Below are 25,926 nucleotides of genomic sequence, written 5' to 3'. Positions count from 1 at the left end.
GTCATTTTTGCTAGCGTAACCCTTCTGTTTGTTTATGGTAGCATGTCTTGTTTGCTAGCATAACCCTTCTGCTTGTTTATGGTAGCATGTCTTGTTTGCTAGCGTAGCCCTTCTTCCTGTTTACAGTAGCATGTCATGTTTGCTAGCGTAACCTTTCTGCTTGTTAACGGTAGCATGCCATGTTTGCTAGCATAGCTCTTCTTCCTGTTTACAGTAGCATGTCATGTTTGCTAGCGTAACCCTTCTTCTTGTTTAGGGTAGCATGTCGTGTTTGCTAGCGTAACCCTTCTGCTTGTTTATGGTAGCATGTCATTTTTGCTAGCGTAACCCTTCTGCTTGTTTATGGTAGCATGTCTTGTTTGCTAGCATAACCCTTCTGCTTGTTTATGGTAGCATGTCTTGTTTGCTAGCGTAGCCCTTCTTCCTGTTTACAGTAGCATGTCATGTTTGCTAGCGTAACCTTTCTGCTTGTTAACGGTAGCATGCCGTGTTTGCTAGCATAGCCCTTCTTCCTGTTTACAGTAGCATGTCATGTTTGCTAGCGTAACCTTTCTGCTTGTTAACGGTAGCATGCCATGTTTGCTAGCATAGCTCTTCTTCCTGTTTACAGTAGCATGTCTTGTTTGCTAGCGTAACCCTTCTGCTTGTTAACGGTAGCACGTCATGTTTGCTAGTGTAGCCCTTCTTGTTTACGGTAGCATGCCATGTTTGCTAGTGTCGTCCGCATACTTCACAATGTGGTTAGTAGTGGACCTGGCGCAGCAGTCATGGGTCATCAACGTGGACTCAGGACGCAGCCCTGGGGGGAGCCGGTGCTCAGGGAGATGGCACTGGAGGTGTTGTTGCCCACTCTCACAGACTGGGGTCTGTCTGTGAGGAAGTCAAACAGCCAGTTGCATAGGGGGGTACTGAATCCAAGGGGGGCCAGTTTGCTCACCAAGTGCTGCGGGATGATGGTGTTGAATGCCGAGCTGAAGTCCAGGAACAACATCCGCACGTGTGTGTCCTTTCCTTCCAGATGTTCTAAGCTTAGGTGGAGTGCAGAGGAGATGGCGTCCTCTGTGGAGCGGTTAGGGCGATAAGCAAACTGGTGTGGGTCGAATGTGGGGGGGAAGTCTGGAGACAATATATTCCTTTACCAGCCTCTCCAAGCACTTCATTATGATGGGGGTGAGTGCAACGGGGCGGTAATCATTGAGGGAGGAGATTGTGGGTTTTTTAGGCACTGGAATGATTGTGGCCGTCTTAAAACCTGATGGTACCACAGCCTGGGTCAGCGAGGTGTTGAAGATGTCTGTGAGAACCCCAGCCAGCTGGTCTGCACATCCCTTAAGCACCTTGCCCGGAATGTCATCAGGTCCCGCTGCTTTCCGGGGGTTCACTCTCCTCAGGGTTTTCCGGACATCCGCTGTGTCCAGGTTGAGCGGCTGCTCATCAGGGCAAGGGATGGATTTCCTCGCCGGAGTGGTGTTAAGTGTCTCAAACCTCGCAAAGTAGTTGTTTAGGTCCTTTAGGAAGCTTTTTACTCACTAAACCTTCTTGTTTGCTAGCTTCACCCTTCTTCCTGTTTACGGTAGCATGTCGTGTTTGCTAGCATAACCCTTCTTCCTGTTTACGGTAGCATGTCATGTTTGCCAGCGTAACCCTTCTTTTTTTACGGTAGCGGCGTTTCACTGGCTAAACCTTCTTCCTGTTTATGGCAGCATGTCGAGGTTTGCTAGCTCAGTTTCACTCACTGAACCTGCTTCCTGTTTACAGTAGCATGCCGTGTTTGCTAGCGTAGCCCTTCTTCCTGTTTACGGTAGCATGTTATGTTTGCCAGCGCCGTTTCACTGACTAAACCTTCTTCCTGTTTATGGTAGCATCTTGTTTGCGTTCGCTGTTTTACTCCCTAAACCTGCTTCCAGTTTACAGTAGCATGCCGTGTTTGCTAGCGCAGCCCTTCTTCCTGTTTACGGTAGCATGAAGGTCCATCTATCTCCGCGCAACCTTAAGCACGTTTTTTGAAGATACTGGTATATGCCATGTACCGCCATTTGGACTAAAAATACCACGGTATCTGTTTTGGTCCATATTGCCCAAGTCTATGGTCAAAATTGCTACTTTGGCCCGTGGACCACAGACACATTTTGACTTTGGCCCCTGGAGGCCAGAGGTTTGGCCACCCCAGCTTTAAGCGTATTATTTGGGGTCATCTTTTCTTAGCAAATGCAAGAAGAACTTGGTAGCATTCACTACTTTGTTGGCTAGAAGACTTGTTGTGCTCAATTGGAAGGCTGCAACACCTCCCTGCCACACCCGTTGGATTAGAAATATTCTTTATTTCCTTAAATTGGAGAGATTTGGGCTGACAATAAAACGGTTGTTCTGTAAAAGTTCTAGGAAGTATGATTTCAAATTCAACCCTTATTGAAAAATAATTGAAAGGTCGATAATTGATGAGCCTTTTGTCTGATTTTGTACATTGTTGCACCGTGTTGGGGGGACACAGGAGTGCAGTCTCCATGTCAATAATTGCCTGTACTTTTTTGACCGATTCATGATTTTTATTTATCCTTTTATTTGTAATAATTTTTGTGGGTTACTAGTTTGGGGGAGGAAAAAAGAACATTCAACAAGTTTATTTGTATTTCCGGACTGTTTATGTCAAAAACCCGACAAATAAATGTTTAAAAAAAAGAAAAAATATAGCGGTATTTAGGTTGTAGGGCTGGGGGGTATACCGGTACTATAGTTAATACCGGTATATTTCAGAAAGTGGTCAATATTTGAGACAATACCGCCATACCGGTACCTTTTGATGTGATGTAATGCTTTATTTGGCTATTGGTGAGTGACTACAGCTTTATTTAAACATACACCATTTTTCTTGAGAACCTGTACCTCTCCTTGTAGCGACTTTATCACTAATCTCATCAGTTTATGTTGTTAGCGACTTAGCACGGAAGCTAGCGATAGCTCCTCTCTGCTGCTTGCCTGGTGGGTCAAATGTTTAGCTACTCCTCGACAGTGCCTCTACCCATAGCCTGTATGGACTAACCTAGTCTAGCAGCTGGGTGGCTGAAGAGTAGTTTTAAGTTTCCGAGTAGAAGGTCCATCTATCTGCGCGCACTAGTGTGAGGCTATAAACCTAACGTTAATGAACGAAATGAAAAAACTTAGGCAACCTTAAGCACGTTTTTTTGAAGATACCGGTTAATGCCGTATTCCGCCATTCGGACTAAAAGTACCATGGTATCAGTTTTGGTCCATATTGCCCAAGTCTATGGTCAAAATTGCTATTTTGGCCCGTGGACCATAGGCACATTTTGACTTTGGCCCCTGGAGGCCAGAGGTTTGGCCACCCCTGCTTTAAGCGGATTATTTGGGGTCGTCTTCTCTTAGCAAATGGAAGAACAACTTGGTAGCATTCACTACTTTGTTGGCTAGAAGACTCGTTGTGCTAAACTGGAAGTCTGCAACACCTGCCTGCCACACCCGTTGGATTCGAGATATTCTTTATTTCCTTAAATTGGAGAAATGTAGGCTGACATTGAAACGCTTGTTCTGTAAAGCTCTAGGAAGTAAAGAGAAGGATTTCAAATTTAACCGCGATTGAAAAATAATTGAAAGGTCGATAATTGATGAGCCTTTTGTCGGATTTTGTGTATTGCTGTCCCGTGTTGGGGAGACTCAGGAGAGCAGTTATCTGGGGCTTCATGTCAGTATTTGCCTGTACTTTTTTGACCAATTCATGGTTTTTATTTCATTTTTTTAAATAATTGTGTGGGTTACTTGTTTGGGGGAGAAAGAAAAGAACAGTTGACGCGTGTTTATTTGCATTTTTGGACTGTTTATGTCAAAAATCCGACAAATGTTTAAAAACAAGAAAAACTGAGGTTGTAGGGCTGGGGGTATACCGGTACTATAGTTAATACCGGTATATTTAGAAAGCAGTATATATTTGAGACAATACCGCCATACCGGTATCTTTTGTTGGGCCTTTGTTAACGGCTGTTTACCCTCCTCTGCGCTTGACAGGCTCACCCACACCCCTTGCATGTTTACATAGGCTTCTGCACACTATGACATCAAACTTTTTTTAAAAAAATATGGCGGCCCGGTGCCGACTTCTCGACTCCCGAGTGATGTAATGCTTTATTTGGCTATTGGTGAGTGACTACAGCTTTATTTGAACATACACCAATTTTCTTGAGAACCTGTATTTCTCCTTGTAGCGACTTTATCACTGATCTCATCCGTTTATGTTGTTAGCCACTTAGCACGGAAGCTAGCGATAGCTCCTCTCTGCTGCTTGCCCGATGTGTCAAATATTTAGCTACTCCTCAAAAGTGCCTATATAGCGGTTAGGTGGCTAAAGAGTAGTTTTAAGTTTTCGAGTAGAAGGTCCATCTATTTCCGCGCACAAGTGTGAGGCTATAAACCTAACGTTAATGAACGAAATGAAAAAACTTTAGCACTTTGCACGTTTTTTTAAGATACCGGTATATGTCATATGCCGCCATTTGGACTAAAAATACCACAATATCAGTTTTGGTCCACATTGCCCAAGTCTATGGTCAAAATTGCTATTTAGGCCCGCGGACCATAGGCACATTTTGACTTTGGCCCCTGGAGGCCAGAGGTTTGGCCACCCCAGCTTTAAGCGGACTATTTGGGGTCATCTTCTCTTGGCAAATGCAAAAACAACTTGGTAGCATTCACTATTTTGTTGGCTAGTTTTAAGTTTTCGAGTAGAAGGTCCATCCATCCCCGCGCACAAGTGTGAGGCTATAAACCTAACGTTAATGAACAAACTGAAAAAACTTTAGCACCTTGCACGTTTTTTTAAGATACCGGTATATGTCATATACCACCATTTGGACTAAAAATACCACAATATCAGTTTTGGTCCATATTGCCCAAGTCTATAGTCAAAATCGCTATTTTGGCCCGCGGACCATAGGCACTTTTTGACTTTGGCCCCTGGAGGCCAGAGGTTTGGCCACCCCAGCTTTAAGCGGACTATTTGGGGTCGTCTTCTCTTGGCAAATGCAAAAACAACTTGGTAGCATTCACTATTTTGTTGGCTAGTTTTAAGTTTTCGAGTAGAAGGTCCATCCATCTCCGCGCACAAGTGTGAGGCTATAACCTAACGTTAATGAACAAACTGAAAAAACTTTAGCACTTTGCACGTTTTTTGAAGATACCGGTATATGCTATATACCGCCATTTGGACTAAAAATACCACGGTATCAGTTTTGGTCCATATTGCCCAAGTCTATGGTCAAAATCGCTATTTTGGCCCGCGGACCATAGGCACATTTTGACTTTGGCCCCTGGAGGCCAGAGGTTTGGCCACCCCAGCTTTAAGCGGACTATTTGGGGTCACCTTCTCTCGGCAAATGCAAAAACAACTTGGTAGCATTCACTATTTTGTTGGCTAGTTTTAAGTTTTCGAGTAGAAGGTCCATCCATCTCCACGCACAAGTGTGAGGCTATAACCTAACGTTAATGAACAAACTGAAAAAACTTTAGCACTTTGCACGTTTTTTTAAGATACCGGTATATGTCATATACCACCATTTGGAGTAAAAATACCACGGTATCAGCTTTGGTCCACATTGCCCAAGTCTATGGTCAAAATTGCTATTTTGGCCCGCGGACCATAGGCACATCTTGACTTTGGCCCCTGGAGGCCAGAGGTTTGGCCACCCCTGCTTTAAGCGGACTATTTGGGGTCATCTTCTCTTGGCAAATGCAAACACAACTTGGTTGCATTCACTATTTTGTTGGCTAGTTTTAAGTTTTCGAGTAGAAGGTCCATCCATCTCCGCGCACAAGTGTGAGGCTGTAACCTAACGTTAATGAACTAACTGAAAAAACTTTAGCACTTTGCACGTTTTTTTAAGATACCGGTATATGCCATATACCGCCATTTGGACTAAAAATACCACGGTATCAGTTTTGGTCCATATTGCCCAAGTCTATGGTCAAAATTGCTATTTTGGCCCGCGGACCATAGGCACATCTTGACTTTGGCCCCTGGAGGCCAGAGGTTTGGCCACCCCAGCTTTAAGCGGACTATTTGGGGTCATCTTCTCTTGGCAAATGCAAAAACAACTTGGTAGCATTCACTATTTTGTTGGCTAGTTTTAAGTTTTCGAGTAGAAGGTCCATCCATCTCCACGCACAAGTGTGAGGCTATAACCTAACGTTAATGAACAAACTGAAAAAACTTTAGCACTTTGCACGTTTTTTTAAGATACCGGTATATGTCATATACCACCATTTGGAGTAAAAATACCACGGTATCAGCTTTGGTCCACATTGCCCAAGTCTATGGTCAAAATTGCTATTTTGGCCCGCGGACCATATGCACATCTTGACTTTGGCCCCTGGAGGCCAGAGGTTTGGCCACCCCTGCTTTAAGCGGACTATTTGGGGTCATCTTCTCTTGGCAAATGCAAACACAACTTGGTTGCATTCACTATTTTGTTGGCTAGTTTTAAGTTTTCGAGTAGAAGGTCCATCCATCTCCGCGCACAAGTGTGAGGCTGTAACCTAACGTTAATGAACTAACTGAAAAAACTTTAGCACTTTGCACGTTTTTTTAAGATACCGGTATATGCCATATACCGCCATTTGGACTAAAAATACCACGGTATCAGTTTTGGTCCATATTGCCCAAGTCTATGGTCAAAATTGCTATTTTGGCCCGCGGACCATAGGCACATCTTGACTTTGGCCCCTGGAGGCCAGAGGTTTGGCCACCCCAGCTTTAAGCGGACTATTTGGGGTCATCTTCTCTTGGCAAATGCAAAAACAACTTGGTAGCATTCACTATTTTGTTGGCTAGTTTTAAGTTTTCGAGTAGAAGGTCCATCTATCTCCGCGCACAAGTGTGAGGCTATAACCTAACGTTAATGAACGAAATGAAAAAACTTTAGCACTTTGCACATTTTTTTGAAGATACCGGTATATGTCATATGCCGCCATTTGGACTAAAAATACCACGGTATCAGTTTTGGTCCATATTGCCCAAGTCTATGGTCAAAATCGCTATTTTGGCCCGCGGACCATAGGCACATTTTGACTTTGGCCCCTGGAGGCCAGAGGTTTGGCCACCCCAGCTTTAAGCGGACTATTTGGGGTCATCTTCTCTTGGCAAAAGCAAAAACAACTTGGTAGCATTCACTATTTTGTTGGCTAGTTTTAAGTTTTCGAGTAGAAGGTCCATCCATCTCCGCGCACTAGTGTGAGGCTATAACCTAACGTTAATGAACAAACTGAAAAAACTTTAGCACTTTGCACGTTTTTTTAAGATACCGGTATATGCCATATACCGCCATTTGGACTAAAAATACCACGGTATCAGTTTTGGTCCATATTGCCCAAGTCTATGGTCAAAATTGCTATTTTGGCCCGCGGACCATAGGCACATTTTGACTTTGGCCCCTGGAGGCCAGAGGTTTGGCCACCCCAGCTTTAAGCGGACTATTTGGGGTCATCTTCTCTTGGCAAATGCAAAAACAACTTGGTAGCATTCACTATTTTGTTGGCTAGTTTTAAGTTTTCGAGTAGAAGGTCCATCTATTTCCACGCACAAGTGTGAGGCTATAACCTAACGTTAATGAACAAACTGAAAAAACTTTAGCACTTTGCACGTTTTTTTAAGATACCGGTATATGTCATATACCACCATTTGGAGTAAAAATACCACGGTATCAGCTTTGGTCCACATTGCCCAAGTCTATGGTCAAAATTGCTATTTTGGCCCGCGGACCATATGCACATCTTGACTTTGGCCCCTGGAGGCCAGAGGTTTGGCCACCCCTGCTTTAAGCGGACTATTTGGGGTCATCTTCTCTTGGCAAATGCAAACACAACTTGGTTGCATTCACTATTTTGTTGGCTAGTTTTAAGTTTTCGAGTAGAAGGTCCATCCATCTCCGCGCACAAGTGTGAGGCTGTAACCTAACGTTAATGAACTAACTGAAAAAACTTTAGCACTTTGCACGTTTTTTTAAGATACCGGTATATGCCATATACCGCCATTTGGACTAAAAATACCACGGTATCAGTTTTGGTCCATATTGCCCAAGTCTATGGTCAAAATTGCTATTTTGGCCCGCGGACCATAGGCACATCTTGACTTTGGCCCCTGGAGGCCAGAGGTTTGGCCACCCCAGCTTTAAGCGGACTATTTGGGGTCATCTTCTCTTGGCAAATGCAAAAACAACTTGGTAGCATTCACTATTTTGTTGGCTAGTTTTAAGTTTTCGAGTAGAAGGTCCATCTATCTCCGCGCACAAGTGTGAGGCTATAACCTAACGTTAATGAACGAAATGAAAAAACTTTAGCACTTTGCACATTTTTTTGAAGATACCGGTATATGTCATATGCCGCCATTTGGACTAAAAATACCACGGTATCAGTTTTGGTCCATATTGCCCAAGTCTATGGTCAAAATCGCTATTTTGGCCCGCGGACCATAGGCACATTTTGACTTTGGCCCCTGGAGGCCAGAGGTTTGGCCACCCCAGCTTTAAGCGGACTATTTGGGGTCATCTTCTCTTGGCAAAAGCAAAAACAACTTGGTAGCATTCACTATTTTGTTGGCTAGTTTTAAGTTTTCGAGTAGAAGGTCCATCCATCTCCGCGCACTAGTGTGAGGCTATAACCTAACGTTAATGAACAAACTGAAAAAACTTTAGCACTTTGCACGTTTTTTTAAGATACCGGTATATGCCATATACCGCCATTTGGACTAAAAATACCACGGTATCAGTTTTGGTCCATATTGCCCAAGTCTATGGTCAAAATTGCTATTTTGGCCCGCGGACCATAGGCCATACATGCCAACCCTCCCGATTTTCCCAGGAGAGTCCCGAATTTCATTGCCCCTCTTGAAAATCTCCCGGGGCCACCATTCTCACAAATTTCTCCCGATTTCCACCCGGACAACAATATCGCTACACCATCCTTCACTGGCCGCCGTTTCCGGCCGGACAATAATAACGGTTACACCTCGAAGTCAAGCGCGGCAATCAGAACCGAAGAAGAAGAAGACGAAGCAGAAGAAAAGACATGGCGACGACGAGTAAGAAGAAGAAGTATATATACTGTAAATATATGACCCCCAGCGGGCCTTTTGAATATCTCCCTAATTCTGAGGTCTCAAGATTGGCATGTATGCCATAGGGCAGGGGTCACCAACCTTTTTGAAAGCAAGAGCTACTTCTTGGGTAGTGATTAATGCGAAGGGCTACCAGTTTGATACACATTTAAATAAATTGCCAGAAATAGCCAATTTGCTCAATTTACCTTTAACTCTATGTTATTATTAATAATTAATGATATTTACACTTAATTGAACGGTTTAAAAGAGGAGAAAACACGAAAAAAATGACAATTAAATTTTAAAACATAGTTTATCTTCAATTTCGACTCTTTAAAATTCAACCGAAGAAAAGAAAAGAAAAACTAGCTAATTCGAATCTTTTTGAAAAAATTACAAAAATAATTAATGGAACATCATTAGTAATTTTTCCTGATTAAGATTAATTTTAAAATTTTGATGACATGTTTTAAATAGGTTAAAATCCAATCTGCACTTTGTTAGAATATATAACAAATTGGACCAAGCTATATTTCTAACAAAGACAAATCATTATTTCTTCTAGATTTTCCAGAACAAAAAATTTAAAAGAAATTCAAAAGACTTTGAAATAAGATTTAAATTTGATTCTACAGATTTTCTGGATTTGCCAGAATAATTTTTTTGAATTTTAATCATAATAAGTTTGAAGAAATATTTCACAAATATTGTTCGTCGAAAAAACAGAAGCTAAAATGAAAAATTAAATTAAAATGTATTTATTATTCTTTACAATAAAAAAAATTAATTTACTTGAACATTGATTTAAATTGTCAGGAAAGAAGAGGAAGGAATGTAATAGGTAAAAAGGTATATGTGTTTAAAAATCCTAAAATCATTTTTAAGGTTGTATTTTTTCTGTAAAATTGTCTTTCTGAAAGTTATAAGAAGCAAAGTAAGAACATTTATGAATTTATTTAAACAAAAGAAGACCAGGTCTTTAAAATATTTTCTTGGATTTTCAAATTCTATTTGAGTTTTGTCTCTCTTAGAATTAAAAATGTCGGGCAAAAAAATAGAGGCAGCTCACTGGTAAGTGCTGCTATTTGAGCTATTTTTAGAACAGGCCAGCGGGCTACTCATCTGGTCCTTACGGGCTACCTGGTGCCCGCGGGCACCGCGTTGGTGACCCCTGCCGTAGGCACATTTTCACTTTGGCCCCCGGAGGCCAGAAGTTTGGCCACCCCTGCACGAGACACTGTAATTGTTGTTTTTTAAAGGTTAAAAGTGAAAGGGCACCATACTGATTGGTTCTAGCGGAGGTGTAAGTAGGCAATATCTTGATGGTATTTAGTCACACAGTGCTGCTCTTTGTCTTGTCGGAGAGCAAAGGCTATAATTGGAGCCATCATCTCCGGCTGAGAGGCTAAATGAGGGATCCCTCGACTCCGGGATTACCCTTTTATTGGGAAGACGTTCCGCTAAGCCTCCGCCACTGACACGTATTCCTCTTCTATGGCCCATTCACGTCCAAATATGTCCTGTCAGGGAGGCTTACCCAAATCTACATAATCCCTTCTCATCACAATTAAAGATACCAGTGAACAATAAAATTGCTTGCTCTCTGGTTTGTTTCCTGTTCGCTTTGACGTGGCAGGCGGGTGGAGGGGGGTTGGGGGGGGGATGGTTACAGAGATGACAACATTTTCAAGTTTGCAAAAAGGCTGCCACTACTTTCTTCTGCTGTGTGACTGCACAGACTGGCAACAACATGTTCAAGCAGAGGAATTTGAAAAGGGCTAATTGTGTGATTCATTACTGTAGTTGTATGCAAATGTCACCGCCCGGATTCCACAGTATGGTCACACCTTCTGTTCTTTGCTGCTAGAACACAGACTCCACCCCGCTGTGGGCCAATGCATGCAAAGGGCCGGCCCGTGGCATAGGCCGTATAGGCAAATGCTAAGGGCGCCGTCCATCAGGGGGCGCCACGCCAGTGCCACAAATGTTGGAGGAAAAAAAAAACAAAAAAAAACGATTATTTCTAAATACATAAAATAATCCCATGTTAATTAAAATGCAAAGTAAAGCCTATTTAATAAAAATATTATTTGTTACAACATTACGCCCCCCCTCCCCCGGCACGGTGTGCCCCCTACCTTCCCATATCATGACTCTTTTTGGACGTCACCACATAAAAAAATCAACACAAGATGTCAAAACGGCCAAAACTGTCAGGTGCCCAGGGAAGAAAAAAGAGAAAAGAAGAGGAGAAACGAGAAAAAGACAGGAGGTAGCAGGTAGGTAACGTTAGCCTACATGAAATTATTTGTCTGTTACAGAATGTGATAGTAACCTGGCTTTTTAGCATTAAGCTAATGTTACATGATTCGGCAATTGCTAATCAATAAATAGCTAGTTCTGTTTTAACGTCTGGTTAATATTTTGGAGGGGGCTAAATTGTTATGGAAAATAATAATGTAACGTTAGGTAATTACAGTACTCCCTGGTGTACAGTAATTTGTAAGTCATTCTAGTTAATGCAATATTAAAAAGCACAAATAGAGAACTCTGTAGGATCCCCTTTTTTTGTAATATAGTTGTTAAAGTCATACTAGTTTGATATCTTGTTTTGTGCAGTGCCTTATTGATATTGTATTTTTAATTTATTTTATGCAACTTGTTGACACGTTTTATTTTGTGTTTATGTATGTAAAAAATATTGTATTTCATATATTCATTTTTTATTTTTTGTATTCATTTATTTATCCATATTTTTTTTAATCTTGTTAACTATTCTCATTGTTAATTTGCTTTCTTTAAGTAAAAAAAAAAAGGTCAAAGACAAAGCTATTCGGTTTCTTGTGAGTATATACACTTTACTGCCGATGTGTGGGGGGGCGCCACCTAAAATCTTGCCTAGGGCGCCAGATTGGTTAGGGCCGGGCCTGAATGCATGTATTACTAAATGATATCTTTCATTATTCAAAAATAATAAACAGTTTATACATGAAGTAGAAATATTCATAGTGTTGTTAAGGTCGGGGTATTTGTGACCACGTTTTTTGCATGGTCACAACTTTGGCTACACAGGCCCAGTCTAATAATTGTCATGATCCCACATTATTATTATTTGTTTGCTATTATTACCCATTGTGGTGATTATTCACCGTTTTGTCCCTACTTTTTGGAGCACCTTTACTTTTTGTGTTTCTTGCCAGCCAGCACACCTGTTCCTCATTGTTAATGACAGTTGTTGTGTTCAGTCCCTCCCTTAAGGGCCGGTTCATTGTCTGTTGTGGCTTTGTGTTTGCTCCTTCCAACTTTTGTTGTTGCTATGTCGCCTGCCGTCTCTGCGTCTTGGGCTCACGCGGCCACCAACCAGGCGAGCACGTCACAGAATTTACTGGCTAGTCAGCGACCACACAAAGACCATCTTTGGTGGTTCTGGACCGAGCACTTCCTGGAGGAATTGGAGATCAGGTTTGTGCGATGCCAGCCAAGCGCCAGAACCGGCGTTGTGGCTTCCTAAGGCTCAGACCCCCGTTTACACTAACGGTTATCCAGGGTAAATCCCACCTAACCTTATCCGTGTCCACACACAACAATGCCACTGTTTAAGACCCCCTGCCCCCTCCGTCCGCCGGCGCAACGCAACCTAGTACGCATGCGAGGAAAATGCGCACGTCATGGTCACCTCCAGTATTGCTTTGTGTGCAAGTTCTTCAAGGCCTACTGAAAGCCACTACTAGCGACCACGCAGTCTGATAGTTTATATATCAATGATGAAATCTTAACATTGCAACACATGCCAATACGGCCGGGTTAACTTATAAAGTGACATTTTAAATTTCCCGGGAAACTTCCGGTTGAAAACGTCTATGTATGATGACGTATGCGCGTGACGTCGATGGTTGAAGCGGAAGTATTCGGACATATTGTATCCCAATACAAAAAGCTCTGTTTTCATCGCAAAATTCAACAGTATTCTGGACATCTGTGTTGGTGAATCTTTTGCAATTTGTTTAATGAACAATGGAGACTGCAATGAAGAAAGCTGTAGGTGGGATCGGTGTATTAGCGGCTGGCTGCAGCAACACAACCAGGAGGACTTAGTTAGATAGCAGACGCGCTACCGTGACTACAGCTTTGGTTTCCAAACATTTGATCGCTTGCCCGTACGTGCGTGTCGCTATGTGCATGTCACGTACGTAGCTTTTGGGGAAATATATGTTTCTTGCCGACTCTGATGGCGGCTGGGGTGTCGACGAAAGCTACAACGCCCGCCGCCGCACCGCTCGGGTGAAGTCCTTCGTCGCGCCGTCGATCGCTGGAACGCAGGTGAGCACGGGTGTTGATGAGCTGATGAGGGCTGGCGTAGGTGGATAGCTAATGTTTTTAGCATAGCTCTGTGAGCTCCCGTAGCTAAGTTAGCTTCAATGGCGTCGTTAGCAACAGCATTGTTAAGCTTCGCCAAGCTGGAAAGCATTAACCGTGTATTTACATGTCCATGGTTTAATAGTATTGTTGATCTTCTGTCTATCCTTCCAGTCAGGGGCTTATTTATTTTGTTTCTACCTGCATTTAAGCCCGATGCTATCACGTTAGCTCCGTAGCTAAAGTGTTTCGCCGATGTATTGTCGTGGAGATAAAAGTCACTGTGAATGTCCATTTCGCGTGCTCGACTCTCATTTTCAAGAGGATATAGTATCCCAGGTGGTTTCAAATACAAATCCGTGATCCACAATAGAAAAAGGAGAGAGTGTGGAATCCAATGAGCCAGCTTGTACCTAAGTTACGGTCAGAGCGAAAAAAGATACGTCCTGCACTGCACTCTAGTCCTTCACTCTCAATTTCCTCATCCACAAATCTTTCGTCCTGTCTCAAATTAATGGGGAAATCGTCGCTTTCTCGGTCCAAATCGCTCTCGCTGCTGGTGTAAACAATGGGGAAATGTGAGGAGCCTTTCAACCTGTGACGTCACGCTACTTCCGCTACAGGCAAGGCTTTTTTTATCAGCGACCAAAAGTTGCGAACTTTATCGTCGATGTTCTCTACTAAATCCTTTCAGCAAAAATATGGCAATATCGCGAAATGATCAAGTATGACACATAGAATGGATCTGCTATCCCCGTTTAAATAAGAAAATCGTGTTTCAGTAGGCCTTTAAACGATAGTTTAGTGTGGCTGAAACGGGGCTTAGGCTTAATAATTATTTGTTTAAGGGGTTATCCGGCTTAGTGTAGACATAGCCTCAGTTCCTGGCTTGCCAGACCCCAACTCCCGCCAGTTCCGGTACCTTGCCTTCTTAAAGCCCACCCTTCGCCAGTTCCAAAGCCTAAGCTGTTAAATCTGAGTTTCCTCCAAACCCCGTTGCTGCTCCACTCCAACTCGAGCCAACTCCACCCATCCCTGACCCACTACCCATGGCTTCGACGCCACCCGCTCCTGCTCCACGCCAACCCAGGATTCGGTCTCTGTTGGAGGCCTGTGGGGAAACAGTGTGGGAGGTATCATCGACCCTCCTCAGAGCTTCAACTCCAGGCGCTCTTGCAGACGTCGCCGTAACAGCTCCTTTTTTCGGACGTAGAAGACTTCTGGAATCCGCCTCTTGGAGGGTGGGGGTATTACGAATAGCTGTGCGCGACTGGGGACAGAAAACCGATCAGCCGTTTTACTGCCGTCGTTACAGGCACCATTTGGAAAGTTTCTGTAAATAAATATTTCCGTGTAAATAAGTCATTTCACAACGTATATATCTGCGGCTTATAGTCCGGTGCAGCTAATATATGGGAAAACTGTGTTTCTTCTAAAATGTTGTGGGTGTGGCTTATATCCCAGTGCCCTCTATAGTCCAAACATATGGTATTTATGTCCTGATTCCTGATGTCCTTATTTAGGCTGTATTTCCTGTTTGGTTTCTGTTTTTGCTGCACCATTGATTTATGTTCCTTGTCCTGCCAGCACACCTGTTCCTTGTTATTTATCTGGGGCCGTACTTATCAAGCTTCTTAGAGTGCCATTTTACACTTAAGTCCTGAGAATTTGCGAAATTTAGTCCTACTCTCAAACTTAAGAATAAAAGCTTTTTATCAACGTTCTTAAGTCTAAGAATCACTCCTACTCTCCACGATATTTAAGAGACCTTCAGAGGTGTCTTAAGTGGTTAGGAGTTGCCAGCAGGGGATGGCACTGAGGCGAGAGAGACGTGCGCCAACGTTCAGGGAACGGAACAATGTTGTTGTTTTTTTGATGACGAGCAGCTGATCAAACGGTATCGTTTAGACCAGGGGTCACCAACCTTTTTGAAACCAAGGGCTACTTCTTGGGTACTGATTAATGCGAAGGGCTACCAGTTAGATACACACTTAAATAAATTGCCAGAAGTAGCCAATTTGCTCAATTTACCTTTAACTCTGTTATTATTAATAATTAATGATATTTATCTTTGTGGAAACACTGATCATCTTAATGATTTCTCACAATAAATATATACAGAAACAGATAAATATCAATATGCAACACTTTATTTTTATATTTTCTCTAAGTGCACATTTTTCAAATTGAACATTTTCAAATGATGACTTCTAAGACAGTCTTGTGAAATCACAATATCCCATTTTTAACTAGCTAGCCACTAACATTTTTTAACAAATCATGAATTACTTTGCACCATGTTTGTACAAATAATAACTCATGTAAAATACAAAAGTAAACTCTCAAATTTTTAAATCATGTCACACTTTGAACTGGACATCAAATCTGTTATCTGTTTCTTTGTCAGTTAGTGGGAAGCCTGGCATTGCATGCTGTTAACTAGTGTGTTGTACTCTGGGGTGTAACTTGACACTGCAACTCTGAGTGAGTCTTGCAGATGTGCATCAGTGAGGCGTGTTCTGTGTTTGTTCTTGATGAAGTTCATGTCAGAAAAGGCTGATTCACAAAGATAAGATTTTTCCTCATTGTTTGCGGAACCTTCCAAATCTTTTGGACATATTTTCACAGCAATCTGGCCTCAAGCTTAATTATGATAAATGTAAAATGTTAAGGATCGGAAATCTAAAGGGAACATCCTTTCGAATGGAATGCAAAGTGCCTTTTTTGTGGACAGATGGACCAGTTAACATACTTGGTGTTGTTGTCCCAGAGAATCTGGAAGATCTAGGCTCAGTAAATTATGATAATCGACTAAGAAAGCTGGACAAAATTATGCAATTATGGAAAGGGAAATCCCTAACCTTGTATGGTAAAATGTCTATTGCCAACTCGTTAATTATTCCTCAATTTATTTATTTGTTTTTGTCATTACCAGCTCCATCACAAAACTTTTTTAAGATTTATGAGCGGAGGGTCTTCGATTTTGTCTATGTTGTGGGAACCAGAATATTGGTAGCAGAAAGAAATAACCCCTTTTGTGTGAGTGGGTGTGGATGAGTGTGCATGGGGGAGGTTGTTTGGGTTGATGCACTGATTGAAAGTGTATCTTGTGTTTTTTCTATGTAGATTTAATTTAAAAAAAAAAAAAAAAAAAAAAAAAAAAAAAAAATTAATTTTTAAATTGTTTTTTTTTAAAAAATTTTTTAGAACAGGCCCGCGGGCGACTCATCTGGTCCTTACGGGCGACCTGGTGCCCGCGGGCACCGCGTTGGTGACCCCTGGTTTAGACAGAGCAGATATTATTTTTGTCACAGATTTAATACTTTTCGATTCCTTGTTGATTTCTGCATGTGTCTGCAGTGGGCTAGTATATATAGAGCCACCCACACCAGTTTCAAATTAGTTGCCTAATTAATGAATTGGAAAGAAAATGTTATGACAGTAGCGTATGTGTGTGGCCGTGAGGTGAGTGACGTCAGTGAGTGTGTGGGCGATAGAAGAGAGGGAGCGGTAGCGTGAGTGCCGGCGGGGACTAGTTTGTTTTGTATTATTTTGTATTTTATTGTCAAAATATACACTCCCATTGTCCACTTCAATATTTCCAAGATATTTCTTTATTCTTAGACAAGGGATTCCCTTCCGTGATTGGTCATTTCTATGGACACAGAAATGACGTCACCTAAAATTGCGTTTACGGCACATAGTAATGTCGTAATTCAGCTCTGAGTGTGACACTTAAGATTCAGTCCTACACTTGGCTGAAAGTGTGAGTAAGACGCTTGATAACTAACTTTTAAGTGCAGCTTTCAGCCAAGAATTTATTTACTCTTAAGTCAACTCTTAGCAGACTTCTTAGGAGTCATTCTGAGAAGCTTGATAAGTACGGCCCCAGATTTATTCAGTTCCACCTTGTCCCTCCTTTTCTGGCTGCTTAAGTGTTCTTTTGTGGCTTTTGTGCTGAGTGCACTTAACTGTGTGTTCTCACTTCATCCTTCAGTTGCTTGCGGTGACTTCAAAACAATGAGTCAGAAGCACCTGTTCTTCTCCAGCCATTCAGTGAAGAATGAAAGCAGGTGTGGATTTGTTTTAATGACAACTACATTATACACCTTACAATTAAATGTCATTAAGAAGACAAAAAAGTAATGTGGTGTACTGGGTGGTTGGTATTTTAATGAAGCACAACTGTCTGTACAGTCTGGTACTTTCTGCAGTCGCCACTATAAACGTTTAATACAGAACTACCAAAGCCAAAAGCAGCGAAGTTGTCACGTTGTGTGAATGGTCAATAAAAAAGAGAATACGACAAATCCTTTTCAACTTATATTCAATTGAATAGACTGCAAAGACAAGATATTTCATGTTCACACTTGCAAATAATCATGAAGTTAGAATTTAATGGCAGCAACACATTGCAAAAAAAAAGGCATTTTTACCAGTGTGTTACATGGCCTTTCCTTTTAACAACACTCAGTAAAGGTTTGGGAAGTGAGGAGACACATTTTTGAAGTGGAATTCTTTCCCATTCTTGCTTAATGTACAGCTTAAGTTGTTCAACAGTCTCCCTTCTCATATTTTAGCCTTCACACATTTTCAATGTCTGGACTACAGGCAGGCCAGTCTAGTACCCGCACTCTTTTACTCTTTTAAGTCTCGTCTCAAGACCCACTTTTATTCTTTGGCTTTTAACACTACGTGAGTTGTGTGGTCCTCTGTTGTCCTCTGTGTTTTTTATACATTTTGATTTCTATTTACCGTTTTAATTGGTTTTACCCTTTAAAATCGTTTTTAATCATATTTATTTTTATATTGTTTTTATATTTATTTATTGTTTGTTTTTATTCAGTCATTGGTGGAGCTAAGGATAATATTTGAATATTGTTTTTAATATTGTTGTGTTTTATATTTATTTTATATTTATATTTATATTATTTTATATTTTATATATATATAAATATTTTAATATTATTGTGCAGCACTTTGGAAACATTTTTGTCGTTTAAATGTGCTATATAAATAAAGTGGATTGGATTGGATTTACTATGAAGCCACGCTGTTGTAACACGTGGCTTGGCATCGTCTTGCTGAAATAAGCAGGGGCGTCCATGGTAACCTTGCTTGGATCGCTCCAAAACCTGTATGTACCTTTCAGCATTAATGGTGCCTTCACAGATGTGTAAGTTACCCATGTCTTGGCCACTAATACACCCCCATACCATCACACATGCTGCCTTTTACACTTTGCGCCTAGAACAATCCGGAGGGTTCTTTTCCTCTTTGGTCCGGAGGACACCACGTCCATAGTTTCCAAAAACAATTCGAAATGTGGACTCGTCAGACCACAGAACACTTTTCCACTTTGCATCAGTCCATCTTAGATGAGCTCGGGCCCAGCGAAGCCGGCGACTCTTCTGGGTGTTGTTGATAAATGCCTTTGGCTTTGCATAGTAGAGATTTAACTTGCACTTACAGATGTAGCGATCGACCGTAGTTACTGACAGTGGTTTTCTGAAGTGTTCCTGAGCCCACGTGGTGATATCCTTTACACACTGATGTGGCTTTTTGATGCAGTACCGCCTGAGGGATCCAAGGTGCGTAATATCATGGCTTACGTGCAGTGATTTCTCCACATTCTCTGAACCTTTTGATGATATTACGGAGCGTAGATGGTGAAATCCCTAAATTCCTTGCAATAGCCTGGTTGAGAAATGTTGTCCTTAAACAATTTGCTCAGGCATTTGTTGACAAAGTGGTGACCCTCGCCCCCGTCCTTGTTGGTGAACGACTGAGCATTTCATGGAAGCTGCTTTTATACCCAATCATGGCACCCACGCTCGTGTGTTTGAGACTTAGGTTGCTCATGAAATAGAAAGGCTTCAGGAGCCTGGCAGTCAGAGTTCAGGGACAACAGCCAGACGTCATCTCCTGGTGGAGGTGATAAATCACACCCTGGTCACATGATCAGCACGGCGTGGGAAACATGGGCGGACTTACCCACAGACTAGTTGCCTGGGGCACAAACCACTCAAACAAACCTTTAACAAAGTTTCCCAATATTAAAATATATGTTTTTTTATTTGTTTTATTTGTGCGCTTAAAACATCAAAAAGTTCAATCAATCATGATTTTTTTTGGACATCTTCCCTTCCTCTTCTCCTGCCATAGACTAGTCCACCTTACTGCACATGTGCATAGACTAGTCCACCTTACTGCACATGTGCATAGATTAGTCCACCTTACTGCACATGTGCATAGACTAGTCCACCTTACTGCGCATGTGCATAGACTAGTCCACCTTACTGCACATGTGCATAGACTAGTCCACCTTACTACACATGTGCAGAGACTAGTCCACCTTACTACACATGTGCATAGACTAGTCCACCTTACTGCACATGTGCATGGACTAGTCCACCTTACTGCACATGTGCATGGACTAGTCCACCTTACTGCACATGTGCATGGACTAGTCCACCTTACTGCACATGTGCATAGACTAGTCCACCTTACTGCACATGTGCAGTAAGGTGGACTAGTCTATGCACATGTGCATGGACTAGTCCACCTTACTGCACATGTGCATAGACTAGTCCACCTTACTGCACATGTGCATGGACTAGTCCACCTTACTGCACATGTGCATAGACTAGTCCACCTTACTGCACATGTGCATAGACTAGTCCACCTTACTGCGCATGTGCATAGACTAGTCCACCTTACTGCGCATGTGCATAGACTAGTCCACCTTACTGCACATGTGCATAGACTAGTCCACCTTACTGCACATGTGCATAGACTAGTCCACTTTACTGCACATGTGCATAGACTAGTCCACCTTACTGCACATGTGCATAGACTAGTCCACCTTACTGCACATGTGCATAGACTAGTCCACCTTACTGCACATGTGCATAGACTAGTCCACCTTACTGCTCATGTGCAAAGACTAGACCACCTTACTGCACATGTGCATAGACTAGTCCACCTTACTGCACATGTGCATAAACAAGTCCACCTTACTGCGCATGTGCATAGACTAGTCCACCTTACTGCGCATGTGCATAGACTAGTCCACCTTACTGCGCATGTGCATAGACTAGTCCCCCTTACTGCACATGTGCATAGACTAGTCCACCTTACTGCACATGTGCACAGACTAGTCCACCTTACTGCACATGTGCATAGACTAGTCCACCTTACTGAACATGTGCATAGACTAGTCCACCTTACTGCACATGTGCATAGACTAGTCCACCTTACTGCACATGTGCATAGACTAGTCATTCTTACTGCACATGTGCATGGACTAGTCCACCTTACTGCACATGTGCATGGACTAGTCCACCTTACTGCACATGTGCATAGACTAGTCCACCTTACTGCACATGTGCATAGACTAGTCATTCTTACTGCACATGTGCATAGACTAGTCCACCTTACTGCACATGTGCATAGACTAGTCCACCTTACTGCACATGTGCATAGACTAGTCCACCTTACTGAACATGTGCATAGACTAGTCCACCTTACTGCGCATGTGCATAGACTAGTCATTCTTACTGCACATGTGCATGGACTAGTCCACCTTACTGCACATGTGCATAGACTAGTCCACCTTACTGCACATAGACTAGTCCACCTAACTGCACATGTGCATGGACTAGTCCACCTTACTGCACATGTGCATAGACTAGTCCACCTTACTGCACATGTGCATAGACTAGTCCACCTTACTGCACATGTGCATAGACTAGACCACCTTACTGCACATGTGCAGAGTGGATCCGGGGAAACGTTCCAAAACAAACTTGTTGGTGCAGTTTGGAGACGTTTACCTGAGAAAACAATTTTTATTACAACTACAACTTGAGTGCCTACAAGAATGCCTAATTAATTAAATGAATCATGCGCATTTGCTAAATTTAGCCCTGGTATAACGTCATCAGTAAATCTTTTATAGTACATGTTGTCGTAGTACTATACACACCAACTATGGTTGTAGTACTACACACACCAACCGTGGTTGGAGTACTACACACACCAACCATGGTTGTAGTACTACACACACCAACCGTGGTTGTAGTACTACACACACCAACCGTGGTTGGAGTACTACACACACCAACTGTGATTGTAGTACTACACACACCAACTGTGGTTGTAGTACTACACACACCAACTGTGGTTGTAGTACTACACACACCAACCGTGGTTGTAGTACTACACACACCAACTATGGTTGTAGTACTACACACACCAACTATGGTTGTAGTACTACACACACCAACTGTGGTTGTAGTACTACACACACCAACTATGGTTGTAGTACTACACACACCAACTGTGGTTGTAGTACTACACACACCAACTGTGGTTGTAGTACTACACACACCAACTGTGGTTGTAGTACTACACACACCAACTATGGTTGTAGTACTACACACACCAACCATGGTTGTAGTACTACACACACCAACCATGGTTGTAGTACTACACACACCAACTATGGTTGTAGTACTATACACACCAACTATGGTTGTAGTACTACACACACCATCTATGGTTGTAGTACTATACACACCATCTATGGTTGTAGTACTACACACACCAACCGCGGTTGTAGTACTACACACACCAACCGCGGTTGGAGTACTACACACACCAACCATGGTTGGAGTACTATACACACCAACCATGGTTGGAGTACTACACACACCAACCATGGTTGTAGTACTACACACACCAACCATGGTTGTAGTACTACACACACCAACTATGGTTGGAGTACTACACACACCAACTATGGTTGTAGTACTACACACACCAACTGTGGTTGTAGTACTACACACACCAACTGTGGTTGTAGTACTACACACACCAACTGTGGTTGTAGTACTACACACACCAACTATGGTTGTAGTACTACACACACCAACCGTGGTTGTAGTACTACACACACCAACCATGGTTGTAGTACTACACACACCAACCATGGTTGTAGTACTACACACACCAACCGTGGTTGTAGTACTACACACACCAACCGTGGTTGTAGTACTACACACACCAACCGTGGTTGTAGTACTACACACACCAACCGTGGTTGTAGTACTACACACACCAACCATGGTTGTAGTACTACACACACCAACCATGGTTGTAGTACTACACACACCAACCGTGGTTGTAGTACTACACACACCAACCGTGGTTGTAGTACTACACACACCAACCGTGGTTGTAGTACTACACACACCAACCGTGGTTGTAGTACTACACACACCAACCGTGGTTGTAGTACTACACACACCAACCGTGGTTGTAGTACTACACACACCAACCGTGGTTGTAGTACTATACACACCAACTATGGTTGTAGTACTACACACACCAACTATGGTTGTAGTACTACACACACCAACTGTGGTTGTAGTACTACACACACCGACCGTGGTTGTAGTACTATACACACCGACCGTGGTTGTAGTACTACACACACCAACTGTGGTTGTAGTACTACACACACCAACTGTGGTTGTAGTACTACACACACCAACTGTGGTTGTAGTACTACACGCACCAACTATGGTTGTAGTACTACACACACCAACCATGGTTGTAGTACTACACACACCAACCGTGGTTGTAGTACTACACACACCAACCGTGATTGTAGTACTACACACACCAACCGTGATTGTAGTACTACACACAACCATGGTTGTAGTACTACACACAACCATGGTTGTAGTACTACACACACCAACCATGGTTGTAGTACTACACACACCAACCATGGTTGTAGTACTACACACACCAACCATGGTTGGAGTACTACACACACCAACCATAGTTGGAGTACTACACACACCAACTATGGTTGTAGTACTACACACACCAACCGTGGTTGTAGTACTACACACACCAACCGTGGTTGTAGTACTACACACACCAACTGTGGTTGTAGTACTACACACACCAACTGTGGTTGTAGTACTACACACACCAACTGTGGTTGGAGTACTACACACACCAACCATGGTTGTAGTACTATACACACCAACTATGGTTGTAGTACTACACACACCAACTATGGTTGTAGTACTACACACACCAACTATGGTTGTAGTACTACACACACCACTATGGTTGTGGTACTACACACACCACTATGGTTGTGGTACTACACACACCTCTATGGTTGTGGTACTACACACACCTCTATGATTGTAGTACTACACACACCTCTATGGTTGTAGTACTACACACACCAACTACGGTTGTAGTAGACAAGGTAGTTATTTTGTACGTATTGTCCTGACATGTGTAAAAATGTCTGGCTAACAGCTAGCATGCTAACAGTTAGCAAGTGTGGCTAAGTAGATATGAGATGTTTAAACACAAAAGTAAATAAACCAGGATTAAGAAATCCTACCTGGGAAAAGTCAGCCAGGAACTTCTGGTCCTTCTTGGGCGCCTTCATGACAATGTTCCATGTGGATTATTCCAGAAGCAAACACCACGTTTTGGCGCCAAAGTAGGTGCCGGGAAAAGTCCAAATGGAGTGGAAACCTCCAAAGTACACAACTTTGTAGTCCAGGGTAGGATAAAAGTTTGTGTTGAGTTCCTGATTGACTAATGTGAGGGCACACTTGGCTGCTCCTTCAGGCCCACCTGGCTGGTCCTTCAGGCACAAGTGCCCAACAGGAAGTAGGACGTTTCCATACAGGAAGTAGGACGTTTCCATACAGGAAGTGGCAATTGAAGTCTTGACTTGACTTGTGGAGATGTCCCATTTAACTAAAGACCAGATGACTTTTGCTGTTGTTATGGTAACATTTAGTACATTTGCTGTTGTTATGGTAACATTTAGTACATTTGCTGTTATGGTAACATTTTGTACATTTGCTGTTGTTATGGTAACATTTAGTACATTTGCTGTTGTTATGGTAACATTTAGTACATTTGCTGTTGTTATGGTAACATTTAGTACATTTGCTGTTGTTATGGTAACATTTAGTACATTTGGTATGTTTATGGTAACATTTAGTACATTTGGTATGTTTATGGTAACATTTAGTACATTTGGTATGTTTATGGTAACATTTAGTACATTTGGTATGTTTATGGTAACATTTAGTCAACATTATTATGCTCCACGCAACTTTTTTTATTCATAAATGTCCATTTCTGAAAGTAAAATCTTACATTTTCTAATTGGCTTAATGCAGGGGTGTCCAAACTTTTTCCACCGAGTGCCGCGCACTTAAAAATCGAAGCAAGCGGGGGCCATTTTGATATTTTTTTATTTTAAAAACCAATACAATATATGTATAAAAAATATACATTTAGGCCTCCACTCAGGCTCGATCCCGGGGACCCCAAAGGGTTTTGTTAAAAAAAATATTAAAACGTGTCATTATTCAGTATTATTATTGTTATTATTATTTAAGTTTTAAATCCCTAGATCAACATTAGGTCTATCTGACAATATAAAGTTTTTAAAAATTTAAGTCGTATGCTCTTTTCGTCAAAGAAAACCCTGTTTTTTAATGGAAAAACACAAAATATGCAATATTTTCACCCAATAACATTTTTAAGTGGAATATTTGAGATTATATAATAATTGGAGCCTTAAAAAGGTCAATAACTCATAACACCATTGATTTTAATTCATTATTATTTTTTTGAGCGATGACACTTAAAAACAAATCACACAAAAATGGTTGGGGAACCAAAAAGGTCCTACTCATTAAAGTGTTAAAAAAATAAATTATACATTTTTTTTACTGTTTACTTTTAACACAATAATCTCGAGATCAACTTCAGTCAATTATACGTTGTGTTGTTGTTTATGTTTTTTTGTTTGTTCGTTTTAGGCCCTTCTTAAAAAAAAAAAAAAACAGCTACATTTTTTATATGGCAAACAAAATATACAAAATTTTCCCCAAAAAATATCTCAAAGTGCAATATTTAATGTGACGTAATTGGAGCCCTGGATAGGTCAATAATTCATAATAACATTGATGTTGATTCATTATTATTTTTTAAAGAAAGAAACAGCCTGCATGGCAGCTTTGTGTGATTAGAGTAAACATTGCAACATTTTCTTGTTACATTTCACCTGTTTGCTCTTTCATACCACTTTTTATGTTTTTCAGTTTTTAAATCGTATTTTAAAATGGGCTGTGGGGCCGTTAAAAAATGACCTGCGGGCCGCAAATGGCCCCCGGGCCGCACTTTGGACATCCCTGGTTTAAAATGATCAATAAATGATTAAAAGTACAAAAGCCCTTAAATTGATATCTTTATTGAAAACATTTAAAGTGATTTAGTTAACCCTTTTCTTGTACTTTGTATTTTATCATATTGTTTGTTCCTATTATTTATTAGACTTAGACAAAGTTTATTGATCCACAAGGGAAATTGTTCCACACAGTAGCTCAGTTGCAAAGGATGAAAAGGGTAAG

At 41.7% G+C, this 25,926-nt stretch overlaps 1 long non-coding RNA gene across 3 annotated transcripts in view; it reads right to left on the bottom strand.

Moving 5' to 3' along the window:
* LOC133644104 (uncharacterized) overlaps positions 1-24,336 on the bottom strand; it is a 188,007-nt gene extending 163,671 nt beyond the window's left edge. For all 3 annotated transcript variants that reach the window (XR_009824726.1, XR_009824727.1, XR_009824725.1), the window contains exon 1: positions 23,892-24,336. This is a non-coding gene — a long non-coding RNA (uncharacterized LOC133644104). The remainder of the gene's footprint in view (positions 1-23,891) is intronic.
* Positions 24,337-25,926: the final 1,590 nt, after the last annotated feature.

This window comes from Entelurus aequoreus, linkage group LG27 (assembly GCF_033978785.1).
Source record: "Entelurus aequoreus isolate RoL-2023_Sb linkage group LG27, RoL_Eaeq_v1.1, whole genome shotgun sequence".
In the NCBI taxonomy this organism is placed as follows: Eukaryota; Metazoa; Chordata; class Actinopteri; order Syngnathiformes; family Syngnathidae; genus Entelurus; species Entelurus aequoreus.
This window is presented reverse-complemented; position numbering and strand designations above follow the sequence as displayed.